General features: G+C 44.5%; 1 protein-coding gene across 1 annotated transcript in view; it reads left to right on the top strand.

The window, feature by feature from the left end:
* The first annotated feature begins 366 nt into the window (after positions 1-366).
* Positions 367-26,693, top strand: part of CTTNBP2NL (CTTNBP2 N-terminal like) — a 68,719-nt gene continuing 42,392 nt past the window's right edge. The window contains exon 1 of the mRNA XM_044283502.1: positions 367-523. The gene's annotated coding sequence lies outside the window, so the exon portion shown is untranslated. The remainder of the gene's footprint in view (positions 524-26,693) is intronic.

Below are 26,693 nucleotides of genomic sequence, written 5' to 3'. Positions count from 1 at the left end.
TATCATATAACCCTGTATCCCCCTCCCTCTCTATTATATATCCCCTGTAGCCCCCTCCATCTCTATAGTTTACCATATATCCCTCTCTATAATATAGCCCCTGTAGCCCCCTCCATCTCTATAATTTACCATATATCCCTCTCTATAATATATCCCATGTAGCCCCCTCCCTCTCTATTATATATCCCCTGTAGCCCCCTCCCTAGCTCTGTCATGGCCGGAGTGTACAGATGTAGTCACAGTAATGGGGGGAGGGAGGGGATGGGGAAGTTGCACTATTGTTTCCCCGCGTCAGCTGCCTGCAGTTTGGGATGACAGAGGACGGCTCCGAGGGATGGATGTGGCCTCTCCCAGTCCTGTGTCAGAGGCCCAATCACTTCAGCCGGCTGACAGCGGCCAATCCGGGAGCTGTTTACATGGAGCACGGCCGGAGCACAGCCTTGTACTGATTGTGCGGGGCTGGGAGGAAACCTGACTGGAGCCTGTCTCGGTGCGTCCTGCTCTGCAACAAAGGAGGAGAAGTGTGAGTACCGCTCTGGACGACCTCTCTTCTGGGGGCTCCAGGGGTGATGATTTACGGGCTGCTGACCCGGGGGGTGTCTGTGATGCTGTGCTGATGGGTATCAGCGGCCTCCTGTGCAGGGTGTACACTACACTGCTGATAGTGGATGCAGGGACTGGTACATAGTATGTGGTGTGTGCCAGGGTGTACACTACTGCTGATACTGGAGCTGGATGCAGGGACTGGTACATAGTATGTGGTGTGTGCCAGGGTGTACACTACACTGCTGATAGTGGATGCAGGGACTGGTACATAGTATGTGGTGTGTGCCAGGGTGTACACTACTGCTGATACTGGAGCTGGATGCAGGGACTGGTACATAGTATGTGGTGTGTGCCAGGGTGTACACTACACCGCTGATACTGGATGCAGGGACTGGTACATAGTATGTGGTGTGTGCCAGGGTGTACACTACTGCTGATACTGGAGCTGGATGCAGGGACTGGTACATAGTATGTGGTGTGTGCCAGGGTGTACACTACACTGCTGATACTGGAGCTGGATGCAGGGACTGGTACATACTACATAGTATGTGGTGTGTGCCAGGGTGTACACTACACTGCTGATACTGGAGCTGGATGCAGGGACTGGTACATAGTATGTGGTGTGTGCCAGGGTGTACACTACACTGCTGATACTGGAGCTGGATGCAGGGACTGGTACATAGTATGTGGTGTGTGCCAGGGTGTACACTACACTGCTGATACTGGAGCTGGATTCAGGGACTGGTGCATAGTATGTGGTGTGTGCCAGGGTGTACACTACACTGCTGATACTGGAGCTGGATTCAGGGACTGGTACATAGTATGTGGTGTGTGCCAGGGTGTACACTACACTGCTGATACTGGATGCAGGGACTGGTACATAGTATGTGGTGTGTGCCAGGGTGTACACTACTGCTGATACTGGAGCTGGATGCAGGGACTGGTACATAGTATGTGGTGTGTGCCAGGGTGTACACTACACTGCTGATACTGGATGCAGGGACTGGTGCATAGTATGTGGTGTGTGCCAGGGTATACACTACACTGCTGATACTGGAGCTGGATGCAGGGACTGGTACATAGTATGTGGTGTGTGCCAGGGTATACACTACACTGCTGATACTGGAGCTGGATGCAGGGACTGGTACATAGTATGTGGTGTGTGCCAGGGTGTACACTACACTGCTGATACTGGATGCAGGGACTGGTGCATAGTATGTGGTGTGTGCCAGGGTATACACTACACTGCTGATACTGGAGCTGGATGCAGGGACTGGTGCATAGTATGTGGTGTGTGCCAGGGTGTACACTACACTGCTGATACTGGAGCTGGATTCAGGGACTGGTACATAGTATGTGGTGTGTGCCAGGGTGTACACTACACTGCTGATACTGGATGCAGGGACTGGTGCATAGTATGTGGTGTGTGCCAGGGTATACACTACACTGCTGATACTGGAGCTGGATGCAGGGACTGGTACATAGTATGTGGTGTGTGCCAGGGTATACACTACACTGCTGATACTGGAGCTGGATGCAGGGACTGGTACATAGTATGTGGTGTGTGCCAGGGTATACACTACACTGCTGATACTGGAGCTGGATGCAGGGACTGGTACATGGTGTGTGCCAGGGTGTACACTACACTGCTGATACTGGAGCTGGATGCCTCCTGCGCAGGGTATATATATCTGTGTGCCAGGATATATGGTATTACCGATGGACACTTCCTAAGCAGGCTATATATGTGTATGCCAGGGCATGCTCTATTAGAGCGGAGAATATATATAGGTGTGTACCATTTTGTACACATGACAAATGCTGTATCTTTATACCTCTTATGCAGTTGTGTAAGTATGTGTGCGTGCCGTTTGCGCACCTGTGTGGCGTCTGCGGGCGCCTGTGTAGTTGTGTATGTGTTTTGCTTGTTCTTAGAGGCTGCGTTTTTAGTGAGATTGCTTCATGCAGTACATCTATCACAGGAGAACGTGTCTGCAGCTGAAGGGTTACACCGTGTACCAGAGCAGCCCTACGTTTTTTTTCTTCTCACCTGACAGAATGCTTTCGGTGTCACCGGACTCTTCTCAGGACGGGAGATTTGGCCAGCACCATGTTGTGTCCTAGACCTAGGGTACACCTAGTCAGTGCCCGGTTCACTTACTCCACACAGTAGTCAATGTTCGGCCCGCCATCTTGAGAGAAAAGCCCTTAGTAAACATGGGCCCCCTGCTGCACTGTATTATACCTTGTGTCCAGCAATGGCCGGTGACGCGCTACATGACGTTTTCCAGACAGGCAGTAAATTAGAAGAAAGCCGCACTATTAATACTCCAGAATAACATTTTCCACTTCTTCTGTCTCCGAGTTTTTTTGCTCACATTTACTCCGGGACCATGGGGGTTGAGTCTTTTTTCTTCCCTCACGACTATGTGTTTGCTGGTTTTTGTTTTAGCTACTAGGATTATGGACCTGTAGCTGTGATGTGCTTCCAGGAGTCCGCCCACCTCTAAGGGGTACTTTCACACTAGCTTTTTTTCTTTTCCGGCGCTGAGTTCCGTCCTCGGGGCTCAATACCGGAAGAAAAATGATCAGTTTTATCCTAAAGCATTCTGAATGGAGAGCAATCTGTTCAGGATGCATCAGTTCAGTCCCTCTTACGTTTTTTGGACGGAGAAAATACCGCAGCATTCTGCAGTTTTCACTCCGGCCAAAAATACTGATTACTTGACGGAATTCCAGATCCGGCATTAATTTACATTGAAGTGTATTAGTGCCGGATCCGGCTTTCCGGTCTGTGAATGCTCAGACCTTTAAAAATGCGAAAAAAATTAATACCGTATCCGTTTTTCCGGATGACACCGGTATTTCAATGCATTTGTCAGACGGATCCGCATCCGGATCCATCTGACAAATGCCATCAGTTTGCATCCGGATTTGGTTCTGGCAACGGTACTGCCTCCCGGAATCCTCTGCCGCAAGTGTAAAAGTACCCTAAGCGCGTTTTTTTTTATTTTATTTTTTTAAACGGACTCGCCAATTTATTTATTTTTTATAAATATGAGCCTACTGTATGCAGGAGCCTTACCAAAACTGGTGTAAAGTAGAACTGGCTTAGTTGGCTGTATGAACCAGTCAGATTCCATCTTTTATTTTACAAAGGAGCTGTGGAAAATGAAAGGTGGAATCTGATTGGTTGCTATGGGCAACTAAGCCAGTTCTACTTTACACCGGTTTTGATACATTTCTTCCAATAAATTTGTTAAAATGATAGAGTTTTGCAGTTGCAGAGAAAGCTGAACCTCTAGGGGTAGGGGCAACGACCCCTTTGCTGGTTTCCCGGGAGTTCAATAATGATGCGTTATCTTCAGGAATCAGTATCAATATCGTCCGTATCTGATTTGTGGGGTTCTGACGCCAGCTGTTTGAAGAGGCTGCAGCAGTCTGGTGAGCGCTGCAGCCTCTTCTTAGGCCAGTGACATCACCTTCATCAGTCACATGGCCTTTATGCCGCTTAGTCCCATTCAAGTGAATAGGCCTGGGCTGAAGTATCAAGCACAACTGCTACACAATGCGGTGCTTGGTGAGCGGCCTCTTCTACCTGCTGATGGGTGGGGGTGCCAGGAGTCAGCCGCCACTGATTAGATACTGATGACCTATTTTGAGGATAGGTCATCCATATTCTACCCCTAGAAAACCCCTTTAATTGTTTCTCTTCTAAAAACCAACTGCAATCATTGTAAAAAAAAAAAATGCAGCCATTTTTACTATACTTCTTTATTTTTTTTTGTTCTTTGCTTTATTTTACTGCAACAAAAACTGAACATGTAACCCTAGCCCCAGTCTAACTCATAATTAGGCCTCATACACACGGCCGTACTTTTGGTCCGCATCCGAGCCGCAGTTTTGGCGGCCCGGACTCCATGTGCTATCTGCATCCATTGCTCCGTTTCGTGGTCTGCAAAAAAACTAAATATAACCTGTTCTATTCTTGTCCGCGCTTTGCGGACAGGAATAGGCAGTTATATTAAAGGCTGTCCGTGCCATTCCGCAAATTACGGAACGCACACGGACGCCATCTGTGTTTTGCGGATTCGTGATTTGCGGACTGCAAAACACACAACGGTTGTGTGCATGAGGCCTTAAGCAGATCCAAAATCTTGATACCTGTGCTATGTACTAAAAATCAGGGCCCTCACAAAGTCCATAGATGTAGACCTAGCAGCTGGCATTGTTCATATAGTGCCCTTGTCCTCACGCTTTGCCGGTGCGATAGAGGTCTTAGAGAATGCTTCCTCCGCACTTTGATGTGCTGCACTAAACTCTTCTACCGCTGTAGGTAGGTTCACTACTCCCACCTGTTATGCAGATTAGAAGACGTATTTAAAGTCGGGATCCTGCTGTCAAACCAGACACATTGGAGGTGATTTTCTGCTTCATACCAACGGGAACAGTATATTGTGAGTCATCCTCTATTTATAGAGCGGTGGATGGCGAACCAGACGGTGATACCTGTGAGTGACGGCTAGAAAACAGCGCGTTCCACTCTTCTCACCAGAGCAGTATTTCCAGTATATAACGCCTCATGTGCCATCTGGCCGCCTGCCAGCTTGAGGCGAGTACTTCACTCATGTCCATAGACCTCTCCTATACATCAGTTCGCTGGGTCTGGACAGTGGTTATAAGACATCCCTACGGTGTGCTCAGTCACCTTAGGGTACTTTCACACTAGCGGTTTTCTTTTCCGGCATAGAGTTCCATCACAGGGGCTCTATACCTGAAAAGAACTGATCAGGCATATCCCAATGCATTCTGAATGGAGAGCAATCCGTTCAGGATGTCTTCAGTTCAGTCGTTTTGACTGATCAGGCAAAAGATAAAACCGTAGCATGCTACGGTTTTATCTCCGGCGAAAAAAACTGGAGACTTGCCTGACAAGCGGAGAGACGGATCCGTCCTTGCAAAGCATTTGTGAGACTGATCCGTCTCACAAATGCTTTCAGTCAGCGGCGGATCCCGCGGGCAGTTCCGACAACGGAATTGCCCGCCGGATCACACTGCCGCAAGTGTGAAAGTAGCCTTATTTGTGTAGGTGTCCTCCATGTATTATGTGCGATCATAAAACCTATATGCAAGGTGCCGCCTCTGGTTAATACCCATTGTGTTTCCTCATTGTTGGCTTCACTATCATTAATAACTGCAGAATGGCTGCATCATTTTGGCCTCCTGCACACGACCATATGTGTTGTGCGGCCCCCAAACAGCCGATCTGCAAAACACGGATACCGGCCCTGTACATATTTTGTAGCCCCATTGAAATGAATAGGTCCGAATCTGATCCACATTTTTTGTGGTTGTGTTATCAGTGATTGATAGCATTGTGTGTATAGTGAGATATATCAATCTGCTCGCTTCTGCTGCTCTATAACATGTTTTTCTGTGTCTGGCTGATGGAACCCTGGTGATCGGCTGATACAAATGGGTGTCGTGTAATATACTGTAAGACCACTTTCAGGCTCTCGCTATTTTACATTAGAATATCAAAGCGAAAAACCAAGACGGGGTCTTCTAAAACGTGGAAGAGGTACACATCTTTTCTTTGGAGGTTCTTCAGTATTTTCTTCATCATGCATTTAGACATAGAGGACATATTGATTGCTGGCCTAAGGGACAAAAAAAACAAAACACATTTATCCTAATTACAGGATTACCCTAAATGATAGTCAGTTCTGTTCTGACTTATTTTCCCTGAGGTTTTAATGTCCTTTCTCCGCTCTGTGCCTTGTCTTTGGTTACAGTAGTAAAACCAGCTTTTTGATTAGAGTAATATTGGCAAAGTGTGTCAAATTAGACAGCTGTCAACTGTGTGTAAACGGCCCCATAACTGTGCCCTGAAGGGAGAGATTGGGGTAAACGGGGAACGATCTTATCTGTATGGCTTGTCTTAACAGGTCCACTCTGAAAAATATGTTGGTGCCATATAAACAGTGACCATAACAAAGGATATGAGACGGACAGCCATGAGTATACAGTAGTTGTTGCTTACTGTGCCATGATTCGTGCCTCTACGGGTGATTCCACTTCTAGGCAATAAATGTGTGCAGTCCCTTCCTGTCCCAGACTTCTGCTGTGGCTTTACTATTTGGCGCTAGAAGGTGACAGCAGACCAGGTGGCTATTGAAAGCAACCTCAGCTTGTTGGATGTCACAGGTAGTTCCTTTTCAGGTCCAGTTGTTATGTTGTTTTGGTCTTCATCTCTGATACCAGACTTTGGCTTATTTTTGACCACTTTCCTGCTTAACCTCCCAGATTCTTGTCTGGACTGTTTTCTGGGATGTTACCTCTACTTGGATTGACTTCCGGTTGCCTATCTCCAGCCTATTTCTATTTACACTGCTCTACAGTTGCCAGTCTCCGAGTACTTGGGGGAACACTGCTGAGGGAAACCCTGCAGCAAAGTCCACATCTCCCTAGGTTAAAGGGTGAAAACCAGAGTGTCCCTTAGATTATTCTCCTCAGTGCAAGTCAGATTGTGGCTCAGAGGGTACACTCTCTGGTCTGAGATGTAACAAAGGTATAAATCAGAAAGCTGGGAAAATGCCCCGAGCTAGGCTGTTGATGTCTTTGGATGTTCTTATTTTTGAAGCAACTAAACAATGTAGGTTGGCTCCTGGAGTGATCCAACTGGTTCTTAAAAGAATACAGGAACCCGATCGATCTCATTCGCCATATGTTTTATGTTCTATTTTCCTTGAAGGGAATGAGTTAAAATGTTGCACACCAGAATTACTTAGACTGTATGCAGTTATATACACTACTCGCCTGAAAGCAGCACAAGATATGTACTGGTTTGCGGCCTAAAGTGTATGTTTTCATCCATAGACTGATGTTTTTATACAAGGATGCAATCCACATGACTTCATAAATACGGCAGTGGGGGAGGATTCCCCTTTATTATTTGGGGGGGCGAGAGGATACCACTTTTTCAAAATGAATTTTATCTGAGTAGATCCTTGTTCCCTCTCAATATTAGGTGGGGATATGGCTGAGTTCACATCTCCGTTTAGTTTTATGTTCTTCTGATGGATCAGAAAAAAATGGATCTGTTAGGCTTGCATGCAATGGTTTTCGTCCGATTGTGGCTGGATCTCCATCATTCGCAATTATAGTTAAAGGACGACGACGATTTAGCTTCCAGCAGTGCCGGAATGTAGAGAGATCTAAACGCTAATGTAAACCTAGCCTTTGAGCATCACTTGTGATATGCATCAGTTTGTGTTAGTTATTTTTGATGGGAGAAAAAGTACGGCATGTAGGACTTTCTGCTTTAAAAAATAACTGATCTCTGACTGAACCGACACAAACTGATCGTAACCGATGCTCGAAATAAAGGATTATGTTTCTGTTCTTCTGATCAGTGATGTGGACTTGACCTTAGATAGCTGTTCTCATTCTCGGTACCACAGATAGGCTGACTTTCAAACTTGCTGTTTTCGGCAGGACTGGACTGACAGCTGTTAAAGTTGAACTTTAAAAGTCCCTGTTCACAATCCGACGATTAGGGCAGTTATCAGGTAGGAGTATTCCTAGGAACGCTTATTTCTGTTTATTGCCCTGTGTAAAGGTGCCACCGATTAGTAGATGAATGAGAAACTGTCGTAAAAGTATCTGTGACATGAAAGCACCCTCGATGTGAACACCAACAACGTATTTTCTGGGCTGCCGATCGTTCTGTGTTCACAGGGATCTGCTGCCCAGAAACAATGAATTGGTATAGGGACAAGTGATCGCAGTAGTGATCCCTTGTCCCCCACGCAGAGGAGGTGATTGCTGCATGTAAATGATCGGGCAATTATCAGACACAAGTGGTCCTTTTCTGCTAATTGCCTGTGTAATGGCAGGGCCGATTATCGTGAATGTACAAGCGCTCGTTCCAGGTAATCTGCCTGCACACAAGTGCAGATTTCAAAACATAGATTCCACATCAACTCCACACCAATAACCACGTGTGGTACTTTCAGTTTTTGCAAAGAAAGAAATCTGCACACAAAAACTGCACAAACAATTGGCTTTCTGTGAACTTCTAAATCTACACGGCAGGTCAATTACCGGTGTAAATGCACCCGGATGCAGACCTGTTCATTTCATGGGGGTTGTAAAAGATGCGGTCAGTACACCGTGTGATGTCCACATCCATGCTGCTGTCCGTGGCCCTGCAAAAAAGATAGAACATGTCCTATTCTCGGACAAAAATAGACATTTCTACACAAGATGATACGATCCGCAAAATTCAGAACGCACACGGCTTGTGTCCATGTTTGTCGCATCTGTAATTTGCGAACCTCAAAAACAGATACGGTTGTGTGAATGAGCCCTTGTTGTCCGCTTTTTATTATTGATTACCTATTCCCATGACAGGTCATCAATATCAGATCGGTGTGGGTCCAACTCCCGACACCCCCGCCGATCAGCTGCTTGAAGAGAATGCAGCGCTTGTAGGAGCATTGCCTTCTCTGTATTGTTTATCTGCTCTCCGGAGCAATTGCAGTGGTGAACAGTGTGACTACAACTAGGGCATCCCCATTCACTTCTATAGGCCGGCTCTGTCCTATTCACTTGAAAAGATGAACCAGTCTCATAGACGTGAATGGGGCCTCCATACTTGTACTTACACTGCTCACCACTGCAATTGCTGCGGCAAGAAGGTAAACAGAGCAGAGAAGGCAGTGCTCGTACAAGCGCTGCATTCTTTTCAAACAGTTGATCGGGGAGATGTCGGACCCCTGCCGAGGATAGGTCATCAATAGGAAAAAGTGGACAACCCCTTTAAAAGTATCCTAATATTTTTTTTTTGTTCCCTAGGGTATTCATTTAAGATCTGCACCTCCAGTGTTTCAAAAGCTGACCCAAACAGCTGAATGCTTAGAATTAGGGCGGTCTCCATAGACATTAGATGGTATACCCTTGAAATCAGGATGTTGGGTTGTACAGCCAGCATAAGGTTGGTACTTGCACATAAATGATTGCTAGTGCTAATGTAACCATTGTCCTTATAGGACACCTTCTGCAGCTGATTTCCAGGCAGTTCTGGACATTTGATTGAATCCGTATGAAGCAGGACTATATTTAGTCATGAATGCAGCTCTGCCTGTTTATTTTCCTTACATTCCTCACTGACCCAGAGTCCTAGGGCTGAAATTTCCATTATGTGTATGGAGAATGAATGGGGCATCTCATCACTGGAGAGCGGGTTACATTGCTGCCAAGTTTTTTAGAAATGTCAATTTAAGCGTGTGATACGTGTGATAAGTCATACTGAGCATAATGCTGCCTATGGTAGAAAGGTATCCGAACACGCAGTGCCGTTTGCTGTGTGGCTGCAGACCGTCGGAGTGCCCCTTCTGACCCCTTCTCATCGCCTTATTCACATAAAATCCCTTGAAATTATTTAGCACTGTCCTTTCCTATTGAGAATATTTCTATTAAGGTTTACTGGGTGTGAGTTGGACTAAAGACACGTCCATGGCAAGTGTAGAGTCGCTAAACACTTCTCCTGCCAAGGTGATAAGTACTGTCTACAGGAGGCATGACGCTCTCTGTAACTTACGTGGTCTTCAGAGCCTCTCCTCAACAGGTCTTCTGAATTCTTAGGTATCATCGGCAGCGTTCGATTTCACATAACACAAAATCCTAAGAGGATAGGTCATGAAAATCATGCATGCCAAGACATTCACTTTGGGTTTATCAGCATAATTAAAAATATAACTTGTCTGGGCAGTACTGCAATCCCTTACATGTCAATGTGAAGTATCAGGTAGCATTGAGTACTGGTAGCAGTTTAGTATTTCCTCAGTACTACAGAATAATGTCTTAGCACTGTAAGGCCTGCTCTCCAGTAGCTTAAAGGGGTTGTCCCATGAAAAAATATTCGACAGTTTTCAAACTAGCACCTGGATCTGAAAACTATTGTAATTACATGTAATTGAAGATTTAGCATAGCCACTGAGTTATTCAATAATCTGTATCTGTATAGCGCCACCTGCAGTTTGTTTTCTTATTTCCTTGTCCTGCTCACTGAGAAGCCCACACATGTTTCATCTTTCAACTGCCTCCTGAGCTGTGATAGGGAGAGCTGAGACAGGCCCCCTTAACTGTAGCAGAAAAGACACTCCCCTGAGCTGTGATAGGGAGAGCTGAGACACGCCTCCTTACCTTGTGATAGGGAGAGCTGAGACACGCCCCCTTAACTGTAGCAGAAAAGACACTCCCCTGAGCTGTGATAGGGAGAGCTGAGACACGCCTCCTTGAGCTGTCAGCTTGATATAAATCAGAGCAATGAATGTGGAGATCTCTGGATCCATGTGAGGTACAGGGCTGGTTCTAGCTTTGTTAGAAAGATGACCTCATGTCCTTTATGATGGCTGATTTTAATTTTTTACATTAATCATTGGATAACCCCTTTAAAAAGGTATTCCCATTCATTTCTATGAGAGTTATGGAAACGGGGTAGTACTGCCCACCCAGCTGTTTCTGAAACCCCAGCCACCTGGCCACCGCATATGCTGGTTGTTTCAATCTCAGCTACTTTGACCATAATACTAAATTAGTAGAGATTGACACTTTATGACTGTATAGATTTGTACATAGTGTATGCCGATTGTGGCACATCTCGAATAACCCCTTTAAACAAAGGCCTCTAGAAGATACCCATCAAGAGTTAACGCTTCAGTAGGAGGGGAGTATTGGTATTCTATGCCTGACATCCTGGAAAAAAGTACATTTGAGTGTAGTATTGCTGAGAAATCTTGTGGGGGGGTTTTTTCTGACAGCAGATTACAACTCAAAATATTCCTCCTACTTGTCCTTTCCAGCTGGATGCAAGGTACCGCATACAGCCCACACAAACCCTGGTATGGAGAGTTTTATAGAGTGATCTCTTGACATCAGCTATTTTGGTGTATATTTAATGGATATCCTGTACATTCACTGGCTGACGGTGGGGTCCTCTGTCCAGCTCTTTTAACCCCTTCTCTTAGTGAGACAAATGTAATGATAGCATGCGATTTAGTCTGATTTCATAGCAGTTATGACCTCTTTCTATCATGTGTAGAGAATTTCTGTGGTCTATTCCCTCTCCCGGAGCCTTATTATCAGGTTGTAGCCTTCAGATTTCCAGGATGTTCTCAGTTCCTGAATACACAGTGATTTACATGGGGGAAGCCCGCCAGGTGCTCAGTACATAAAGAACTTCAGTTTCTGCTCAGTGGAGAGGTAAAGCACCATATGATTATCTGCCATTATGTCCTGTGCACTTTTCCTTTCAGGGTTGAAAGGAAGTATTCTAGTTGAACTGTTTACCTAGTGTGGGACGGAGTTATTTCCGGGGGCCAATCTTTGTTTGCAGCTTGTTTTAAAAAGGTAATTTTATTGAAAGGGCAAATGTTTCAGTATGTATCAGTAAAACTAGATATAAAGTACCGAACCCCCAGAAATAAGCCCCTCGTAATATGCATTACATAAATTTAATCTTTATTCAGAATTTTTTTTGTTTGAAAGCGGTGTTGTCAAATACACGTGTAATATGATGTTCCTCACATGTTATGGCCAATTAACAATTCAGTTTGATTTTGGAGCCTATGGAGTACCCAGGTGAAACCCACACAATACATTCAAAGTCTCTATAGATGTTGGCCTTTGTCAGATTTGAACCCAGGATTCCAGTAGTGCAAGTCCACAGTCCTAACTATTGAGCCACTGTGTTCTTTAGAAGGGGTGTCCCACCATAAAGATTTTGCAGGATAGGCGATGTCTGAAAAATGTTGACCTTTTTACAATACTGTTGGATCATTTTCGACAATTGTGTTGCCTTCACAGTTTGCAGCGCCACCTCATTGACAATCATGAGATGCGGTGTCCCGGTGCAACCTCACAGTCTGCATGTTACTGTGTAGCCCTAGCTTTAAGGTACCTTTTATATACATTGGTGTATTGTCAGCCAAACCATGGCTATGAGGAACTCCAAACTCAACCCCCGACTGATGTTACCAGGGGACAGAAGGAATGGGGCGAAAAAATGTTTTCACCCGATCCTTTTGTTCTCCCGGGAGATAAGCCATGTCCAGAGGTGTCTGGCAATGGCTTTCTCCCGTCTCCCTATTGATTACACACACACACGTTTTGCTGAGCCGAATGTTTGTGTATGAGAGAGTCAGGAGAGATAGCAGTTGGCCCAATAATCGTTTGGCTGACAACCATTAAAGGGATTGTCCAGGTTCAGAGCAGAACCCGGACACAACCCGATCTGAACTCATTCACCATGAATGAGTGGAGCATCTGAGCTTTTCACGCTCCGATGCACCCCCTTGCCGTGAATCGTGCAGGGCAGGGGAATTTTCTTGAGATCTGGTGACATACCGGGCTCTCCATGGGTAAATCTAGGCGGAGGTACTAATGGGTGGTCTTTAGCGCTGAAAAAGCCTGTTTTTACAGGCTAGGGCAGGACTAAAAACCACTCATTAGAGTCGGTGACGTCTTCCTCCTGTGTCAAAGGAGTACAGATCAGGTTGGGTCCAGTTTCAGCTTTGAATCCAGACAACCCCTTTTAAATGTGTATGGGTGCCTTTAGTCCCTAGAGGAAAAAAGTTTCAAGCCACCTTGTGTCTATCATAAAAGTTTGGACCAGGAAGTTGCATTTCCTCAGCAGTTTTACCCTGATTGTCAGCTGTTGTGTAACCCTAGCCTAAATGCGTATACAGAGCTATGCTTCTCTGCAAATGATTGCATGTAAACAACATTCACGAGCCATGCTGGGATTAAAATAAGCGGTTTTAAAATGTGCAATTTGTAGCTGTAGTCAGGCATTATGGAATTGAAGAGGTACCACTGGGTCATGAGCCTCCCACGGAGAGAAGCTTGTGTAGGTGGAGCATGTAAATCCCATTATTCACGTAGCATTACAGCTGAATGACCTCCCAGGTCCCCTTACGCAACATCGCTTTCTCTTTGGTGAAATTCCTTTTTTTCCTGTTAGGTTGGTTCAGGATCTACTAGATGAAGAGCAGTGCCCATCTCTAAAGGGAGTTATTAAATATTTCCTTCACATTCTTGATTTGCTGCATCGTGGAAGGTGACGTCATTGGCTACACTGATGACAAAACTGGCATGGTGAACTAATGTGTATTTTGGCGGTGGATAAACTTGCAGCCAGGTTAATGTGGATATTGGGTTAAGGTAGCCACATCAATATTTAATTGGACATTATCTAACGAGAAGTTAATAGACCATGTGGAACCACAATCTACTACCCAAACACGAGAGTGCTAAAAAGAGTGTCTCTCGCTGTGGAGGACCCAGCATGTCCGTGTATTACACGGACATCCCAATGGAAAATGAGCAGTGCATCATGTCTCCTCTGATGCTATAGGGATATTGAACACTTGCTTCCAGGTTTCCAAGTGCCAGGGAAGCAGGTAAGTAATCTTTTCTTAACGGGTCCAAGTCAGGGGGGTTTGTCAAAAAAAACTGATTTTTGCACAACTCTTCATGGAGGTTTCACTATGTCTGGCGTGCCAGGTGTTTTCTACTCCAGGTCCTTCTTGAATCATAGTACTGTGGGTGGAGGTGTGGATGGCTGGTAGAGTGATGCAAAACCCGTCCCTGCTGTAGTGAAACTCTGAGATTGAACTGGAGCCAAGATCAGGGAGGTAGTCACTGTAGAGACGGAGGGTGCGACACACAGAAGTGTTCAATAATTACTGCCTCCATGGAAATCATTGCTATTGAGATGTAAACATTTGTAAAAACTTGATATTTGCTGAGATGAATTTATTCTTACACCTCTACCTGTACATCCTGCCTATATTATACCACAATTACGGTACATGGATCCTGTTATGGGGTCTATTAACAGGTCTAGCTTCCAGCAATCTGAGTCTGATTAAAAAATAAATAATCCATGCTTATTTTGTAGAAACGTGTTTGATGATGAAAAAAGGTATTCAGATTCAGTGGCATATGCATAGACTTTAAAGGATCAAATTAGTAAAAAAAAAAAAAAAAAGTACACGGGCCTGCCCGTAAGACGCACCTAGGTTTTAATAGAGGCAAATCGGGGAAAAATATTTTTCAGCAGAGCCCACACTTTAGATTGTGACCTTAAGGCTACACTCACACGACCGTAAGTGTTTGGCGGTCCGCAAATACCGGCTGTTTGCGTTCCACATTTTGCGAAACGCACACGGCCAGCCCTATGATAAAAAATGCCCATTCTTGTCCGCAATTTTAGACAAGAATAGCACATGCTCTATATTTTTACATTGAAATGAATGGGTCCGCACCCGTTCCGCAAAATTGCGAAATGGATGTGGACTCAAAACTACGGTCTGGTGAATGGACCTTTTAAGGACTGTGACCTTTAAATGGAAGAGTCCTCTGCATGTGCTCTACATGTCGTAGTTTTATTCCGGCCGCCTCTTGGCATGTTTGCCGTGCTGCCGCCGGAACTCCGGCCCGCCCCCATTGTAGTCAAAGGGGCCGGAGTGGTAGTGCGGGGGCACGCGTGCACTAGCGGCAGCACGAATCAGACGGGCTGTTCACCCGCACGAACAGCCTGCCGGAGTTCCTAAGGCTTCATTCACAGGAACATGAAAAATGGCCGTGTGATGGTTGTTTAAGTAACGACCATGACATGGCCATTTTTACAACAAATTGAAGTCAGTGGGGCTATTCACATGACCAGACTGACCCCACTGAAATCAATGGGCCCATTTTAGCAGCCTTATAGACAGGAGTGCACCGTCTAACGGCCATTTAAAACGGCTACAAGGGTATTTTTTGGAGTTAACGTAAAACGTGTGGGGACACTCACTCGTCAAACTCTCTCTCCCCACTGGATGCAGCAGGACCTGCACTCCCACTGTGATGATGTCACATGATCATGCTGGGAGCGCAGTGAGGAGTGAGTGTAGTGGATGAGGCTGGGGTGGTTGTATCTCTCTCTATCTATATATATATATATATATATATATATATATATATATATATATATATATAATCTCTATCTCTCTCTATCTATATTACTGAGGGGGCAATTATTCATACTGGAGGAGTCACTATGGGGGTCATTTGATGTCCACGGGGCACTGTAGAGAGCATAATATATATTGAGGGCATGCAGGGGTTGGGATGTAAAGAGAAAAAGCCAATGAAATTCATCTATTTTTAATGACCATTAAAAATGGATGCAAAACGACCGCGACAGACGGATAGAAAATGGATGCACAAATGGTTGATAGAAAAACGGTCATGAAACACTGAAGTGTGTGTGCATGTAGCATGTAATGTATGGGGAGCGGATGAAGTCGGGGAGCGGATGCCAACACCTGATCCTTTTGTTCTGCTGAGAGATAAGTCGCCACCAGATGCGCCTGGCAGCGTTTTTCTCCTCTCTTACTAAAACGCATACTGAAGTGTATGAACAGAGTATGTGTGTGTGCGTATGTGTATGAGGGATTTGGGTGAAACATTGAAGGTGTATGGGCCCCTCCAGACTCTTCACACCGGTGATGTACTCGTTCCATCACATTCCCATTGCTTTGACAGAAAGAGCAATACAAGTTGCATTGTCGTCCTGACGGACCCTGTTGAAATCTGCCATTAGAAAATATATCCATTAAAGCTGTCAGGGCTCCCTTTAAGAACAGAAGCCATGACTGTCATGTGCACAGAGCCCCCGTAAGTTGTTTCTTTTTAATATTCTACATCTCCTTTTTTTTTTTTTCGGAGTCTTCGTGTCTCCCTGCTGGATGCCTGTAATAAATTGTGCCTGCGTCTTCTCATAGCCATTCATTTGTAATATGTATTGAAAGACAAAGGAAGCAGTTAGTCCGTGTTTGCGGTTGTCGTACTCGCAGGATTATTTTGTTCAGTACGTCTAACCAGAAAATGAATTTTCAAGGAAGACTCTAGTTATGGTTTAAATTACATTCCACTTTTGCAGACGTCCTCCGACAGTGTTCCTCCATTGTGTATAGCCGTGCCGAATAGATGATAAGTATCCATTGCCTCCCTGGGAATACGCAGAAAATCCGGGGAAGAAAGGCAGGATAAATGTCCTAGGTCTCAGGTGCTAGATTGTGTGAATGGGCAAGAAGTCTATTCAGCATGTGTTTAATTTGGTTACCCGTATGACTACTATACCCCAGGGAGTAGTTGTTATAAGGATGTAACTCTGCATATCCTATCTCTTGTATGATATATCTCGTCCTACTGTACGTATATGGCTGTTTGTATTACACTTGGGTACAGCGGGTATTTACCTTTTTGTGCCTTTGAGACAGCAGTTGTAACTGATTAAACATTAACCGACAGGGTCAGGAATGTAGCCGCATTAATTCTGTAGCCTCGGGCTTTAGACTCCATTTACAGAAGACATTGGTGTTTTGTGTGCCTGCAGCGAGCCAAAAAGAAAGTAGTCCTAGTAGATGAAATTAAGAGGAAGTGCAGATCCGAGCTCGCTGAGTGATGCCTGAGATCTGCATGTATAAACGTGAGCATTGTGCCTCTTTGTATTCCCGTAAGTTTTCTAGATTTATTATACTCACTTATATAGCGATGCTATAATCTTCAGCGCTTTACAGACCTTAGCATCACACTGTCCCCAGTGGGGCTCACAATCTAAGTTCCCTATCAGTATGTCTTTGGAGGAAACCAGAGTACCCGTAAGAAACCCGCGCAAACACAAGGACAACATACAAACTCCATGCAGATGTTGCCCTTGGTCGGATTCGAACCCAGGACCCCAGAAACCTATTTTTATCTTTAGAGTACATTCACACGGCTTAATTTCCAGGGAGAATTTTTTTTTTACGTGCAGATTTGATATCAAATCACTTGTTGACTGAGGAACCACAGCCAAGTAGCCTCATGCAAAGTAGCCCCAGCAGGAAGGGGAAGTGTAAGTCCGTACTTTATTTTTCCCTTTCCTTTTGAATCCACATTTGGCTTTGGCTAAAACAAAACTGTATGAAAACTGCACTAAAAATTGCGTGTGCGATTCCAGCCTATTTTTGAAGCCGTAGTTTCTAAATAAAAACATATAAACTATCTCAGTAAAGTTTATTGAAGAAAACACATGACCGGTTCAACGTTGTAGACAGTTTTTGCTGTTGTCCAAAGTTTCTGGGGACGAGATGACGGATATGAGGGTCAGTGACTGAATTTAAAGGGGTATCCATAGGATTGGGTATAACTGTTAGATTGGTGAGTGTAACCACTGGGACCCCCACCAATTCCAAGAACCGGGTTGAACAAAAATCTCTCGAAGTACTGTAGAGAATGAATGGAGCAGCAGCTTGTATGATCAGCTGGGACCCCTATTTTCTCGTTTTTGTGAGGGTCTTGATAGTTGGACAGCCACCGATCTAACAGTTATCACCTATCCTGTAGATATGGTACAACTTCTAACCAGAATACTTCATTTTAGAGGAAAAAATATATATGAACTTGTACAAAGCATGTCATCTGCTGTGCTTAAAGGCATATTCCTGTTTCAGCAAATCTAATTTATTGTACAATGACAAGTTTTATAGAAATTTCCTATGTACCTTCCATAACAGTTTTTGATTGCTTCTAGTGACTAGTTGACCAACCAGTCTGTCACGGTTGATCAACAGAGTAAGGCCTCATGCACACGACCGTTGTGTGTTTTGCGGTCCGCAAATCGCGGATCCGCAAAACACGGATGGCGTCCGCGTGCGTTCCTCAATTTGCAGAACAGCACGGACAGCCTTTAATATAACTGCCTATTCTTGTCCGCAAAGCACGGACAAGAATAGGACTTTTTTTTTGTCGGACCATGGAACGGAGTAATGGATGCGGACAGCACGCGGAGTGCTGTCCGCATCTTTTGTGGCCCTATTGAAGTGAATGGGTCCGCATCCGAGCCGCCAAAACTGCGGCTCAGATGCAGACCAAAACAACGGCCGTGTGCATGAGACCCAAGGCTGGGTTCACACAGGCGTGTCCGGATGCGTCCCGGTGTATTGCGGCAAACCCGTGCGATTAGGTACGCAATTGCAGTCAGTTTTGACTGCGATTGCGTTCTGATGTTCAGTTTTTATTGCAATGTGTTTTGCACGCGCGTGATAAAAAACCGACTGTGGTACCCAGACCCGAACTTCACAGAAGTTCAGGTTTGGGTTCGGTGTTGTGTAGATGTTATTATTTTGAAACCCTTGAAACAAGGGGAAATAATAGCATTCTAAATACAGAATGCTTAGTAGGTGATCAATTGAGGGTTAAAAAAATTAAAAAATTAACTCACCTTCTCCTCTTGATCGCGTAGTTCCCAGTCTCTTTACTTCTTTAATGATGAACTACCGGCTAAAGGACCTGTGGTGACTTCAGATCACATGCTCTAATCACATGGACCATCACCGTGGTGATGGACCATGTGATTGGAGCATGTGATCTGACGTCACCAAAGGTCCTTTAGCCGGTAGTTCATCATTAAAGAAGAGATCGGGAACTACGCGGGACCTTTAGCCGGTAGTTCATCATTAAAGAAGAGACCGGGAACTACGCGGGACCGGGAATTACTTGGTTCTGTAGTCTGTTCTCAAGAGATTTGGTAAATCTCACGATAACAGGACATCTACTCCCTGGCCGTGAAGTATGCACCTATTGAACAGCATCACAGCCAGGGAGAAGAAGCAGTCCACTGAGGAGAGCAGAGATCTCCTCCTCCTGGTACCTTTTGCTAGTCAATGGCATATTAGGTGCCAGAATACAGAGTAGGGCAATGCGCTTGAACAGAGGGACCTATTGGGGCGGGGGGTAATCTGGAATTTCCTTAGGAGAGACAACAGCAAGAAGTATTAGGTTTGAAAAAAAAATATGACAGGTCCTCTTTAAAGAAAGAAAACAACTATATTTGTCTATGCAAAGTTATTTTTTTGTTTGCCTACTTTTGTCCTGAAAGTAAACGCCTTTGTCCATGGTCTAGGTGTGATATTACAGCTCAGCAGAAAAAAGGGGGGACCAAAGTGTGTGATATTACAGCTCAGCTCCAAGTGAGGGAGACTGAACTGCAATACTGTATTCTGCCTGTGGATGAGAGCGGTGCTGTTTTGGGAAACAGACAGCCATGTCTTCTTTATTTCAGCCAACCACTTGTATCGTTGTTTTGCGTTAACAAGGTATCAGGCTTTTTTTTTTTTTTTTTATAGCAAAAAGGCATCCATATGGGATTGTTACAGTATACAGCAAATTTTGATAAACAAATATAAATGGCAGGAGTATGGTAGGCCTCTCAACCTGATGTAAATCTGGGCTTTTCAAACCCTAGAATATGTAACGTGTGTCCCCCTTTGTCACTGACGTTGAACGCTTACTTCTACTATGTCTGTGGCATAACGGAATAGTATACATAAAAGTTGATATGTAGAGAGCCCATTTACTAAGAGCCTGAGTTGATGTACAGTGAGATTAGTAAATGGTTTTGATCATTCCAGATGAATCTCTTCTGAAAGTCATTCTTCTATACTTAGCTTTTTCTGATGGATCTTTTTATGGGTCACTTGAGTTTTCAAAAAACTTTTGATCAGTGGGAGTCTGAGTGCTGAGACCCCCACCGATCGCTAGAGCGAGAAGAGAGAAGCTCTTGTTTATCACTCTCTCTTCTCACTGCAGGTGACAGGCTCAGTAGAAGTCTATGGTCCCGTCTCGATTCCATCCTCTGCAGAGAGAAGAGAGCTATGAGAGCTCTTCTCTCATCTCGTTCTAGGGATCAGTGGGGGTCTCAGCACTCAGACCCCCACAAAGCATAACTTTTGTTATGTCTCTAACATGAATAGTTTTTTGAAAACTCAGTGACTCTTTACGACATTTTGAAGATGGCACGCTCAGGAATTTAGGAGGCTTATGAACAAATTCCATATATACTATTTTATTTTTCTAACCTTATTCCTTGGGTTGTACAAACATCACTTGGCAGTACTATTAGATTGTTGTGTTTTTTTATCTAGCATGGGATGATATGCCACGACTACAATTCCTTTTCCAGCTAGTTATTGTTTTGAAAGTGTTTTAGGGTAGTTCCCAAGTTTACATTCTCTCGGGAAGCTGATATTTACCTTTTTATTGTGGTTTAGGACTATAAAAAAATCTGTCAAGCTTTTTAGTACTTTGACATTTTGGGGCCAACATGCATGTGCTGTTGTCATTGTGCATTGGGTTATAAAGTTTTTCTATGGACTCCCGAGGTCTACATACCTGATAATTGCTCTCTCTAATTTGAGAAACTCATTTCTGTGGATATGGTTAGAACATGGGCCTGGAGCACAGAAGAAAAAAGTGGATCGCTCGTTCGGCGCTGTCGCAGCAATTTTTTGGTATGAAGACGGCTTTTTTTATTAACATGTAGTCAACACGTTTCGAGGGCTTTAGTGCCCTATCCTCAGGACAATACAACATAGGTTTAGACATGCAATCTTATTTATTTTTTTATGAACATGGGCCTGTCACGGTCTGCGTTGCCATAACTTGCCTCAAATTTTTATCAAATGTCACACATGGTTTTAGGGTCAGTTCACATGGCTGATTTTCATAATGCACGTGTAAAAAAAATAAAAATCAGCACTGGATCTAAGCAGATTTTTATGCCTCAAAATTGCTCCTATTTTTGGACGCGTTTTCGGAAAGCATTTTTCAGGCAGGTTTTCCACTTTATTAAATTCTATAGTGATTGTGGTAAAAGTATCTTTTGGCACATTTACTCGCAAAAAAATGCGCATATGTGCACATCTCAAGTTGTGAGTTATTTATTTTTTTTGCTTCCAGTTAATTTGAATGGGAAAATCAGTGCTGCTTCTGTCCCAAGATAGGATATGCTGCTCCTTTTTTACACCTGTAAAAAATAAGCAAGCGCTGCTTCCCATTGAAATTAATAGGAGGCTGTTCTGAGGCATTTTTGGAGCAGATTTGGGGTTGACTTTGAGGCAGAAACGCTCCAAAATCGGCGCCAAAAAGTTCTAGCTTTAAAAAAAAAAATACAAACTTCTGTCTACAGATGTTACTTTGTTTGAGGATCCCCCCCCCCCCCCCCTTCCCACTCTAGAGTAAAGCTACTATTACGTTGACCAGGTCATGGGTAATGAGCGCTCATAGGAAGGCTTAAAAATCATCGCTTGCTGGCAGCAGATCATGCTATCTAATCACGACTTGCTGCCGGCAAACAACTAGTCTGCATGGGGACGAGCGATGGCATTAGCGATCTCTCCTCCCCATACTGTGGGGCAAATCACTGCATGTATTGCAGTGGTCTCCTCCACTAACGAGCAGGCGATTGGCGGGATGGAACCTTTCCTTCCCTACAATTGCCTGCAAAATCTGCTAGTGTAATACTAGCCTAAAGCCTGTATTACACTGCCCGAGTTTTCGGCAAATAATCGCTAACACGTGTTCACATGAATGCTCGTTAGCTATCATCTGGCAGGATAATACTGCCGCCCATTGCCCGATGAGCGAGAAACCCTCGATTATTGGACAATCCAAATCTTTTGACATGCTAAAAAAATTATTGTTTGCAGGTTGCAGATCGCGGTGTCTATTAACGACCTGCCGCCGGCATGCAGCTATACAGCATGGGGACAAGCGATGGCATCACGAGCGATAGCTTCATAAAACGCGCTAGGATGTTTATTATGCATCAGTTTGTCTCCGATCAGTCTCCATTCCGCTCTGGATGCGGACACCAAAACGCTGCTTGCAGTACATTGCTGTCCGCTTGATGAAGCTGAGCCAAACGGATCCGACCTGGCACACAATGTAAGTCAATGGGGACCGATCCGTTTCCTCTGACAAAAGGGGTGGGCGATATGGCCTAAAATCTATATTGCGATATAATTTGAAGCATATGCAATATATATTAAGATATGTTATGTCCCCTAGAGCCAGTGTCATTAGATCAGCCCCATGGCCATCCTTTGCAAATAGAGTTACCCCCGATCCTCCAGAAGAATCGCTGTTATTATACTTACCTTTCCTGCGTCTTCTTCCCAGCATGCATAGGGCTTGACCTGACGTCACACACAACGTCAGCCAGCGGGCTGGCACTGTGTGCACGCCAGGCCCTGGCCAGTACAGCCCGGTGCGGAGTCGGGAGGCCACGGAGCTTTGAGTGAGAAGCTTCTTCAATTCACTACCGCTCCGTGGTCATATCGCGGTCCAGCAATATATGCGATATAGACAAAATTTGTATCGTTGCACAAATTCATATCGTGCATATCGCCTATATTGCCCACCCCTATCTGACACACAGAAAACTGATCCGTCTCCCATTGACTTTCAATGGAGTTCATGACGGATCTATCTTGGCTATGTTACAGATAATACGAACGGATCCGTTCATGGCGGATGCATGCGGTTGTATTATTGTAACTGATCCGTTTTTGCAGATCCATGACTGATCCGCTTAAACCGCGAGTGTGAAAGTAGCCTAACAATGATTCTGTATGTGGACGAGCGATGGCATTAGCGATCACTACTCCCCATACTGTGGAGGAGATTGTTGCCTGTAATTGCAGTGGTCACCTTGATGAGCAGGCGATGCTGAGGAGGAACGCTTCCCTTCCGACAATCATCTGCTAAATCTAGCGGTGTAATACATAAGTTTACACCATTTACAGTAGTGAACCTGGGCTTGTGTGTGTACACTTTTTCAGTAACTTTAAAGTCCATACCGAATAACATCTGTCCGTAGTTTACACTGGCTGAAGCAAAGTGAATAGGATTCGATTGATGGCTACCTCAGTTGTTCCTTCCGTATTCAGTTCTGTTGATTATGGGCCGCACATCCCTGATTACACAAGTTGATGTGCTGCCCTATAATTGTGTACCTTCCATCCTAATGAATGATGCAAATCAGGCTTGTTGGCAGCATGATTATATGGGTCAGTTATCAGGAAGGAGCCTTAAAATTGTTCAGTCTAAGGTCTCATGCATACGGCGGTTCCGCAATACACGGGGCACCCGTCACTTGAATGGGTCCACAAACCCGAAGATGTGGTGCGGAACGGAGGCACGGAAGCACTACGAAGTGCTTCCACGGTGTTTCTGTCCATGCCTCCGCACCGCAAAAAAATTGTTGTTCTATTGTTTTGTGGTACGCACGGATCACAGACAGATTTAAGTTGAATGGGCATCGATCCGTCCCGGCCGCCGCAACGGAACGGTCGCACAACGGCCGTTTGCATAAGGTCTAAAATACGTTTTACATGGACTAATGTTTCAGTCAATTATTGGGAACATACCAAACATTCCAAATAATTGCCTGATCGTCTTTGGAGTTGAGGCCTACCTTTACATGCAGCAATCGCCTATGCTGTATGGGGACAAGCAATGGCTAGTGGCAGGCTCTGACTGGCCCACAGAGAAACAGGGCAATCCCTGGGTGGACCCCTGAGAAAAGTGGGCCCCCAGTCCACCAGCACAGAATCTCAAATAACCTATATCCGTATAAAACACTGGGTAGACTTTCCAGTTGAATATTATAGATGGTTAAGATGGCCTCTAGGAATAGAGGTAATCCGTTTATAGAAAGGAAGATCTATGGCACACCAAAGGGTTCTTTTTCAAGCGATGCTTTAATAGCTATATGTGTGTGTGTGTGTGTGTAGAGGGGGGGGAGAGAGGGAGAGAGAGAGGTATTACCTGGCCCATGTGAGGAGCGGACTTGTCTGGATGCCGTGTTTACATAGGGAGTTAGATTGTAGTGCCTAACTGGAGGTGACGTACAGAGGGGCTGACATCACCTGACCGGGAGGCACGCGCATACGCTCAGCGATTTGTGTCACTGTAAGGGCAAAATGTTTGCCCTTACTTTGCGTCAAGAATAACATGGTATACGTTGGGGGCAAGGTAGTGGCTGCAGATAAAGGGGAGGTATGGGATGTTAGTTGTAAGGTGTTATAAGACTGGGAAAGTATATGTTGGGGGTGTAATATGATAAATAATATAAAAGGGGGTGAATATATATGAAGGAGAGGAGGGACACTAAGATGGAATTGAATGATATGGATAAATAGGAATAGAGGCAGGCTAGCAGTAGCCAGTATCCTCTCTTCCTTGGGACCCACCTTTTGAAGTTGTCGCAGAGACCTCCATAATCAATCATCTTGTAGCGTCTTGTTGGTGTCTGCCTCTATGTAAGCTGGTAATAATTGCATGTCGCTTTACAGTCTGCCCCCAGAATGAATTTTACTGGTGGGCCCTAGGCATCCCAGTTCGACACTGGCTAGTGGGATCCCTTGTACCCAAAGGAGATCATTGTTAATGAGCAGCAGATCCCAGTTTACACAACACGATCTGCTGCACAAAAACAATGATTTTGACAGACACGATCATCAGATGAATGAGCATTTGCCCGTTCCTCAGGTGATCACCGGCACTGTTAGACATGCCAGTTATCAGGAATGAGTGTTTCTACGGACGTTTATCCCCAATAATTGACCTGATCGTCAGTCTGTGAAAAAGGACCATAATAAGGTCCTTTGTGTAAAGAGGACTTTTCTAAAATACATGAAAAAATTTCACTACCACTTTATTTTCTAACTGCAGATTTGGGGCAAATTTCCACCACATCTCATAGATAGCTTCTTGATAGGGAGGCATAGAAGGCCATATATAAAATGGAGCACTTTCCCTTCGGAATCCAGCGGCAGAGTGAAAGTAGTCAGCAGGCAACTCCTCCACTTTTTTTTTCCCCTACTCATGTGTTTTCATAAATTCCTTCTCCATGTAACATGAAGTACTGCTGAGGTGCAGAAGTGAAAATTGCAAACCATAGACATAAGATATAAATACATATAATATACCACTCCCTCAGACAGGCTCCTAGCAGAAATGATAATGTTTTTTGTGAGAATACACTTGATGAAAACACAAATGTCCCACAAAATGTCCACCGCCTCCCAATATGCTTCTCACTGTGACATTTGTTCTCCACTACGAAATCCTTTGACAAAAAAAGTACGTTGAGCATGTCTCTGAGTTATGTCTGCGTTTCTATTAGTGAGGAGTGAATCACTGTCTGAGTTTCCTCACCTGGGTATGAGAGAAGGGAATTGTCGGGGCGTGGTATGGGAGCTAGGTCTCGTGCATGCTACCATGATGCCACATGTATTTATATAAGTCAGCCCATACCTGTATGTCAGATAGCCTCTCCAAAACGGAAGTGTAATTTTTATTAACATGTTGATTCTGTAACAAAGCAGTGGTTTTTCCATCCGCTCCTGAGGACATCTTTGAAAGATGACAACCATTATGGCTTCCCTTCTAGTTGTCACTTTTATAGGTTTTGGGTGGGATTTTTTCATCTAATTGGCTCCTTAATTCTGCATTATTCTGCCACATGGTCTCTGTGGGATCCTGTGTTTCTAGAAATTGCTCCATCCAATGCCATATGTACTGAGGGAGGTGTTCATTCTATACCTGACAGAAAATATCCCTGGGTGTCTCGAAATGAAATGTGAGGCATGTGGAGTTTCAGTAGAGGTAGTTTACTTTCAACTATTCATTATGTGCTCAAAATATGTTGTGCATTCATTGCCAGAGCCACCCATGATGCAGATCTGATTCCTTGAGGGACATTTATCAACATTTTTACACCACTGTTGTGGTGTAAAAAAAGGTTGCAAGTTATGGCGCACACCATGTTTAGATTATATGAGACTCTTCACTAGGGATGAGCGAACTTCTGTTTTCAAGTTATGGGTACAAGGTTCGAGTTATCTAAGAATTCAGTTATGGATTCCGCTACCACAGCCATAACTTATGGTCTGTGGTAGCAGAATCCATAATGGAATTCTTAGATAACCCGAACCTTGTACGCCGAACTTGAAAGCAGAAGTTTGCTCATCCCTACTCTTCACTGAAAAGTGAGCATGGTGTAGAGGAAGGCGTGTGGCCTCCTGTGGCATGACAGATTTATGACTTAATTATGCTATAAACTGGCAAAAATGATGGTTCAAATCTCCACTAGCTCATTTTCATCACATAGAGATACATTTTGTAACGCTAATCTTAGTGCATCTCGCCCCATTGTGTTCATTGACTGAATGCTCGATAGTTTCTGTGTCAGGCCTCATGCACAC

Source organism: Bufo gargarizans, chromosome 3, assembly GCF_014858855.1.
Source record: "Bufo gargarizans isolate SCDJY-AF-19 chromosome 3, ASM1485885v1, whole genome shotgun sequence".
In the NCBI taxonomy this organism is placed as follows: domain Eukaryota; kingdom Metazoa; phylum Chordata; class Amphibia; order Anura; family Bufonidae; genus Bufo; species Bufo gargarizans.
The sequence above is the reverse complement of the archived record's forward strand: the minus strand, read 5'-3'. Positions and strand labels throughout refer to the sequence as shown.